Source organism: Ovis aries, chromosome 16, assembly GCF_016772045.2.
Source record: "Ovis aries strain OAR_USU_Benz2616 breed Rambouillet chromosome 16, ARS-UI_Ramb_v3.0, whole genome shotgun sequence".
NCBI lineage: Eukaryota > Metazoa > Chordata > Mammalia > Artiodactyla > Bovidae > Ovis > Ovis aries.
The window spans coordinates 8,409,021-8,418,394 of record NC_056069.1 but is presented as its reverse complement, the minus strand read 5'-3'; positions in this window follow the sequence as shown (position 1 = coordinate 8,418,394).

Below are 9,374 nucleotides of genomic sequence, written 5' to 3'. Positions count from 1 at the left end.
GATTCTGCTCCTTCCCGGCCCTCAGTACTTAATAGAGTGTTCAGCATAGTAAATACTTCATGAACTTACTCAACAACTGAGCAGCAGTGTAGGCCTAGAGCTGTAAACATAAATAAGATTTATTTGTGTCCTCAGGAAGATCAGTCAAGTGGGGTGGGGTTAGAGATAGTACAATCCATGTGCATGTAATTATAGTGAGAGGAGCACGTGATCATGTGTGCACATCCGCCCTTTTCAACACGTGTCTCCTGGAGATAAAAGATGAAGATTCGATGGGTGAAGAATTTGTGTCTTCACCACTGGATCCCTCATGCTTCCAATAGGAGGATAGGGTTGAACATGGTTCAAAAAGATTTCCAAAGATTTATGACGTTGGCTATTTAAGGAAATAAGAATATCACTAACATACGATTGTCAAGAGTATGGAAACTTGAAAAATACCATATTTCTGCAGCAAGGGGCCATTCTTAGCTCACCCTCTTTCTTGGTAACCTTGGATTATTTTGTCTCTAAAACCCTAATAAAAACATCATGTAATTCCCTCCAACACCATGTTCAAAGTGAAGCAATAGAGAGTGGATCAGCCCATGAATTTTCTAAGTTATTTACAGGACTAAAGGCTCACAAGGGAGGCATTAGATGCACCCATTTCTATTAGGTCATATGTTGCTCATAATGGGTTCCTGAAACCCCAGTTGTCTTTTTCTAGGACCCCAGGATATCATGACCAAAAATATACATTGCAAAACCTCTCCACCTTCAATGCTCTGCTCAAAGGAAGTTTTGCTGCAGCTTTTCATTCCTAATATTGAAATATTTCTATTGATAATTACTTGGCATAGCAAGTTTCAAAACATGGGTATTTGAAATAGCTTGCTAATATTTTCTTAAATTACATCCTCTTGTGGGCCCATAAAATCCCCAAGTTATTACAAATAAATAAATGGAGTTTCTCTTCACGATGTAAACTAGCTTTCAATGAAGTCATTGAGGGGAAGTTTGGTTTGGATGGAAGCAGTACCTACTTGGGCAAGCGCTGCTTTCTGCTCGCTGGGGGCTGAAGACACAGTCAGCGGCTGCTCTCAGGCAACTGAATGGAGCAAACCCCTGTTGCTTCATTTCTTGTTTTAACTTCCAGTGAGAAACTCAATATGTTTAAATGTTCCTTTTTCTTCAAGTCCTCTGCATGTGGTGACCAGGGCCTCGGAGGTGAGTAAAGAAAGAGTCTGTGTTGGTGCTCACTGACCCCATCCCTACCCCATCATGAACCCAACTGGAGGTTGTGGGGTGATCCTACAGCATGTTGGAACCCCCAGTGTTGGCCAGCCTTACCCTAAGGCCCCAGGTGGCAGCCTTCTCTGGGCACAGTGGGGAATACACAATTCAGGGTAAAAGAAAGGGGGGATGCAGAGGCTGGAACCCAGGAGAGCAGTAGGCCCTGTAGGCCTTGTTGTGCATGTACTTGTGGGACACATCTTCGGGGGGAGCAGTTCTTGTGGACCTAACTCACGGGGGCTACCTCCGGGATACCTGCAGGCACCCTGCCCTTCACTGCAGCATGGCTCCAGAAGACATACGAGGCGGAGTGTGGCCCATGATTGATGTGACCCACTACTGGTGTACAAGTAATTTCTACTCACACATACAGTTGGGGTCTTGACTGGACAACTTCCTTTTCTGCCTCTGCTTTCCCCTATGCTCAGAGTCATACAGAAATATACTTTAAAAATAACAGTACAAGAAGGGTTCAGCTTAAGATGATGATGCAAGATCTTGAATTCGCCTTTTCCCACAGACAGACTGAATATACACAAAGGCATGAAAAAATATCCTCTGGGAAAAACATAAAAACTGATGGAACCACCCCTTCACACTGGGCAAAGGAGAGGGAAAGCTCATCGAAGTGGGTAGAAAAGGCTAAGACACAATCTCTCCTAAACCCCACACCTGGCATGGCATCCCAAAATTGGGAGGGAACTCAAAACCAAAAGCTTCTCCCTGAGGAGCAAAGGGTTTGTACCCCACATCGGGCACCCCAGGTTTTAAGACCAGCACCTGGAATCAGAGCCCCCAGAACATCTGCCTTTGAAAACCAATGGGGTGCATGGCCTTGGGACCCATGGGACTGTAGTGAACTGAGAAATATCTCTTAAATGGCTTACATGCAGATTCACCCTGCCCAGGGCCCAGTGCAGAAGCAGCCCTTTGAAAAGCACCCAGGCTTTGTGTGAGAGACTCCTTTCCTATTTTTAAAGCATTGGTCTGAGGGGAAGGGACTTGCTGGAATAAGCAGCGGGGATAGAAGCTGGTGGGCGCCATCTTCCTGAGCTTTCTCTGCCTTGCTTAAGTCAGCAGAAACCATCTTTTTTTCTTCTTCTTCTTTTTGTTTTTGCCTCTTTTTTTGTTTTCAGCTTGTGCCATCTTTACACTCCATTTCTGCCTTGCCTTTGCTCTCTCTCTGCCACACCCTATATCTCCTAGACGGGAGCATCTACACATGGCCAGTGCCCTGGCTTTGATATCTGGTGACCTGGTTTTTGTAGTTGCCCCGCAGAAGATGCCTCTTCATCACCTGACTCTGGAAGCCAGAAGGACTGAGTTCCTGGGTCCCATGGGACTCTAAAAATTGGAGCCAGCTCTTGAGTAGATTGCACAATGAGCAAACTGGAAAAAGCCAGGCTGCTCAGTAGGGCCTGTGGGACTGTTAACAGTCAGAGAGACAGTCCTTGACAGGTAACTACCTCCAGGGCGATGCACAGACAGATGACTGAAACACACCCCCAGCATTTCCACGACAGACACCTAGCTGCTGCTCCTGGAGCAGCTGCTGAGGAGTCAGCTTCGGGTTTGGCACACCTCTAGGGGATGTGGAGGTGCTCTCAGGGAATGCAGGTTGGGAAATGCCATCTTTACATTCTCCTTCTGCCTCACGTTGACTCATTGGTTATCTCCCAGAAAGTAGCACACACACTCTTCTGAAGCCCTAGGGACACCTCCAGATCACCTGGCTCTTGGGGGACAGCAGGGCTTAAGTTTATAGTCCCACAGGCCTGTATATATTGCATTCTTTAAAAGCTGTTGTCTGAGGGTCTGGCTTCCAATCAGTCTGAATCTAGGTGCTAACTGTGCGTGCTAAGTCGCTGCAGTTGTGTCCGACTTTTTGCAACCCTATGGACTGGAGCCCACCAGGCTCCTCTGTCCACAGTATTCTCCAGGCAAGTGTACTGGAGTGGGTTGCCACACCCTCCTCCAGGGGATCTTCCTGACCCAGGGATCGAACCCACATCTTTTATGTCTCCTGCAATGTCAAGGGGGTTCTGCACCACTAGTGCCACCTAGGAAGCCCTTGGGACACTGACTGGTCTTGGTAGACTGGGGGAAGTGACTGTTTCATGTAATACAAAACATTTCATCCAAAAGCAATGGGATACATATGCTTCTCAGTACACATGGAACGTTCTCTAGGATCAATCTAGGCCACAAAACAAGCCTTAATAAATTTAAGACTGATATCATATCAAAATCGTTTCTGACCATAATAAAACTAGAAATCAACTAAAAGGAAAAAAACTGGAAAATCCACAAATGTGTGGCAACTAATCAACACTGCTGCTGCTACTGCTGCTAAGTCACGTCATCATGTCCGACTCTGTGTGACCCCATAGACGGCAGCCCACCAGGCTCCTCTGTCCCTGGGATTCTCCAGGCAAGAACACTGAGTGGGTTGCCATTTCCTTCTCCAATGCATGAAAGTGAAAAGTGAAAGTGAAGTCACTCAGTCGTGTCTGACTCTTAGCGACCCCATGGACTGTAGCCTACGAGGCTCCTCCGTCCCTGGGATTTTCCAGGCAAGAGTACTGGAGTAGGGTGCCATTGCCTTCTCCAACTAATCAACACACTACTGAACAAACCAATGGGTCAAAGACAAAACCAAATGTGAAATAAAAAAATATATTGAGGCAAATGAAAATGGAAATACAATATACCACAATTTATGGAATGCCACAAAAGCAGTTCTAAGAGGGAAATTCATAGCGGTAAATGCCTACCTCAAGAAGTTTTAAAAATCTCAAATAAACAGTTTTATACCTCAAGGATCTAGAAAAGAACAAATGAAGTTCAAAGCTAGAAGATGGAAGGAAATAACAAAGAGCAGAGCAGAAATAAATGAAATAGAGACTAACAAAAGAACAGATCAATGAAATCAAGAGCTTGTTTGGGAAAAAAACAACAAAATAGATTGAAAAAAAGAAAAAATACTCAAATAAATCACAAATGAAAGAGAAGACCTTACACCCCAAATCACATAAATTCAATGGATCACAAGGGACTACTACAAATGATTACATAATAAAAAGCTGGACAACCTAATGGAAATAGGTAAATTCCTAAAAATAATCATGAAGAAACAGAATATGAACAGACTGCTTGCTAGTAAGGACACTGAATCAGTAATTGTAAAAACCCCCCACAAATAAAAGTTTAGGACCAGATAGCTTCACTAGTGAATTCTACCAAACATTGAAAGAAGAATTAATACTAATCCTTCATAAACTCTTTCAAAAAGTAGAAGATGAGGCAATACTTCCACACTTATTTTACAAGGCCAACATTACTCTGATACCAAAACCAGGCAATGATACCACACAAAAAAGGAAAATTACAGGCCAGTGAACAAACATGCAAAAATACTCAAGTTATAAACAATCCTTATTCAATAGTACACTAAAAATATCATATACAGTAATTCCGCTATATACGAACCTTCGAGTTGAAACTTGCGAAGATTCACATGTCCAGTCCACGTAAGTTAATGTGCCTGGCATATGTTGTCACATTCATGCATCCTCTAAAAGCGGCTGTGCTTTTGTGTACTTGACAGTACTATTTTTTGTTTGTTCTTCATGTATTATCTGTGTGAAAGGCATTATAAACCTGTTACAATACAGTATACAATATATAGCCAATTGTGGTAGTTGAATATCTAGGCTAACTTCGTTGGATTTAGGTATAAACTGGACCCAGAACATGCTCTCGGACCAGAACTTATTCATTTGTAGGAGATTTACTGCACCTTAATCAAATGGGATTTATTCCAGAGATGATTGAATGCTTCAACAATCATAAATCAATCAATATAACACACCATGTTAACAAAAGAAAGGTAAAAGCCATATGATCATCTCGATAGACGCAGAAAAAGCATCTGACAAAACTCAGCATCCATTTATGATATAAACTATTAAAACATATATAGGAGGAACATATCCCAACACAATAAAGGCCATTTATGGCAAACGCACAGCTACCATCACATTCGCTGGTGAAACACTGAGTTATCCCTTTAAGATCAGGAATAAAAGATGCCCACTCTTGACACTTATTCAACATAGCATTGGAAATCTAGTTGGAGCAAATATAGAAGAAAAATAAAAGGCATCCAAATTGGAAAGGAAGAAGTAAAACTGGCATTACTTGTGGAAGACATGAATTCATATAAAGAAAACTCTGAAGTCTCCACTAAAAAACTATTAGATATAATAAGCACATTGGCAGGCTACAAAATCAACATATGGGAAATCTGTTGCATTTATATACACTAATATTTAGCATAAAGACAAACTAAGAAAGCAATCTCATTTACAATTGCACCAAAAAGAATAAAATATTAAGGAATAAATGTTAACCAGGAGGGAAAAGACCTATATACTAAAAACTGTAAGACAGTGACAAAAGCAACTAAAGAAGATACAAGCAAATGAAAAATATTATATATTCATGGATTGGAAGAATTAAAATTGGTAAAATGCCCATACTACCCAAAGCAATCTACAGATTCAATGCAATAGCTATTAAAATTCCAATGGCATTTTTCACTGAAATAGAACAAGCAATTCTAAAATTTTTCAGTCAGTTCAGTTCAGTCACTAGTCGTGTCCGACTCTTGGCGACCCCATGAATCACAGCACGCCAGTCCTCTTTGTCCATCACCAACTCCCGGAGTTCACTCAAACTCATGTCCATCGAGTTGGTGATGCCATCCAGCCATCTCATCCTCTGTCGTCCCCTTCTCCTCCTGCCCCCAATCCCTCCCAGCATCAGAGTCTTTTCCAATGAGTCAAGTCTTCACATGAGGTGGCCAAAGTACTGGAGTTTCAGCTTTAGCATCAGTCTTTCCAATGAACACCCAGGACTGATCTCCTTCAGAATGGACTGGTTGGATCTCCTTGCAGTCCAAGGGTCTCTCAAGAGTCTTATCCAACACCACAGTTCAACAGCATCAATTCTTCCACACTCAGCTTTCTTCACAGTCCAAAACACATCCATACATGACCACTGGAAAAACCATAGCCTTGACTAGATGGACCTTTGTCGGCAAAGTAATGTCTCTGCTTTTGAATATGCTATCTAGGTTGGTCATAACTTTCCTTCCAAGGAGTAAGTGTCTTTTAATTTCATGGCTGCAGTCACTACCTGCAGTGATTTGGGAGCCCCCCAAAATAAAGTCTGACACTGTTTCCACTGTTTCACCACCTATTTCCCATAAAGTGATGGGACCAGATGCCATGATCCTAGTTTTCTGAATGTTGAGCTTTAAGCTAATTTTTTCACTCTCTTCTTTCACTTTCATTAAGAGGCTTTTTAGTTCCTCTTCACTTTCTGCCATAAGGATGGTGTCATCTGTGTATGTGAGGTTATTGATATTTCTCCCAGCAATCTTAATTCCAGCTTGTGCTTCTTCCAGCCCAGTGTTTCTCATGATGTACTCTGCATATAAGTTAAATAAGCAGGGTAACAGTATACAACCACAAAACACCGCCAAATAGCTAAAGTCATCTTGAGAAAAAAGGACATAGCTGGAGGCATCATGCTCCCTAATTTCAAACTATATTACAAAGTTATAGTAATCAAAACAGTATGGTATTGGAATAAAAAATGAACACATAGATCAATGGAACAGAATAAAGAGCCCGGAAATAAAGCCATATATATATGGTCAATGAGTCTAGAACAAAGGAACCAGGAACATACAATGGAGAAAGATAGTCTCTTCAACAGATGGTGCTGGGAAAACTGGACTGTCATATTCCAAAGAATGAAACTGGATCACTGTCTTATACCATACACAAAAATTAATTCAAATTGGATTAAAAACTTGAATGCAAGACCAGAAATCATAAAATTCCTAGTAGAAAAACATAAGTGGTAAGCTCCTTGACATCACTCTTGGCAGTGACTTTAGGATTTAATACCAAACACAAAGGCAACAAAAGCAAAATTAAATTAATAAGACTACTTCAAACTAAAAAGCAAAGGAAGATATCAACAAAATGAAAAGGCAACCTACCAAATGGGAGAAGAGGTTTACAAATCATATATCTGATAAGATGTTAATATAAAAAATACATTTAAAAAATTCCTACCACTTAACAGAAAAAAAATCCACTTGAAAAATAGGTAGAGGATCTGAATAGAAATTTACAAAAAAAGATATACAGATGGCTAACAGATACATGAAAAGGTGCCCAACACCACTAATCAATGAAGAAGTGCAAATCAAAAACACAATGAGATATCACCTCACACCTGTCAGGACAGCTATCATTAAAAGGTCTACAAATAACAAACGTTGGCAAGGATGTGGAAGAAAGTGAACCCTCCTACACTATTAGTCGGAATGTAAGTTGATGCAGCCACTAAGGAAAATAGTATGGAGTTTCCTCAAAAAAATAAAAATGCAACTACCATATGATCTAGTAATTCCACTTCTGGGTCAACACTAACTCACCACAAGAAAAACAAGTTTGTAACTACACATGGTAATGAATGCTAACTAGATTTATTGTGATCCTTTCACTATATTCAGAAGTATCAATTTGGTATGTTATTTACTTGAAATTAATATTAATACTTTATGTCAATCATACCTCACTGGAAAATAATAACAATAAATCAGGAATGTTGTCCAGGATTCAGAGCATGACTTGGAACAGGGATTATGAGGGCATTACTGCTGATTTTTAGGTAATGTGGGTAGATTTTTGAGCTGAATAATTTTTTCCTCAGTCATATGGTAGGAACTGGCATTTTAACAACCTGTGAAATGGCTCCCGGATTTAAGTTCCAGTAGCTTTTAGATTTGCACCTGTAGCCAAATGGAAATTAACCTGAGAGCTAGATAGCTTAAGGCTATCAAGTGCCGTTAGCGTCAAAGGCTGGTTGCAAGAGAGGTATCTCCTATTCAGTTAGCTCCCATCCGAGAGAGAGAGAATGGGGGATTCCAGATTTGCCAGTGAACCTGCTCTCCCAACAGAAATGCACCTACTAGTGCCTGACAGAGACTGAGAAGCAGGGCAGAGTACTGGTGAGAAATCTGGGCCCTGAAGTCAGACAGATCTGCACCCTAACTCCTGCTCTGCCAATTCAGCACCGTTATCTTGGGAATCTCATCATTTTGAGCCCCAGTTTACATATCTCTCAGATGGGGATCAATACTACTTACTGCATACTGGTGGCATGTTAGACGACATTTTTTTCTCTTGGCCACACCATGAGGCATGTGGGATCTCAGTTCCCTGACCACGAATCAAACTCATGCCCCCTGTAGTGGAAAGGCGGAGTCCTAACCACCGGACCACCTGGGAAGTTCTAGATGGCATGTTAAAACAACTGGCACGTGATAGGCACTCAGTAAGACTTCTTCACTTTGCAGTTCAGTTTTTGCCACCCTGCCCCCTCCTCATGTATTGTAAGAACATGCATTGCTTCCCTCCCTCTAAAAAGGTCAGACCCATGAGGGTGAGGCAGAGATTTTTTTATTTCTTTTATTTACAAGCATTTCCTTAGTACCTAAAACAATGTCCGCAACCTACAAGGTGTTCAATAAATAAATAAGCTCATGCATTTTTTTTATCTTCATGTAACAGATATTCATTAAATACCTACTTTATGCCAAGCAATGTGTGAGACTCAAAATAATAGATTCCTTGAAGGACCATAAGAAACCATCTGTGGAGAGATGCGAGACTGAGGCAAAACAACCAAAGGTTGCTTTCAGGGGTCACCTGAGTCGTGTGAGGGCTACCACTGGGTGGTGTGAGGGCTTCCACAGAACTTCACAGAACCGGGAGTCTGGGGTGAGTGGGTCCAGAGAGAGCTTTGCCCAGAGATGGGCTTGGAGCTGGGCCTCCTGTGTCCTCCTGCACAGGTTCCAGCAAGGCATACCACAGAAGGCCCTGGTACATAGGCCTCTTTATAGATCCAATACAATTATTTTTGAGGTCCTAGTGATGTGTTCACAAGTTTTTAAGAAAGTACTGGAAAGTCACTAAGCATTATATCTTTCATTCTGATAACAGACAAAAGACAAAGCT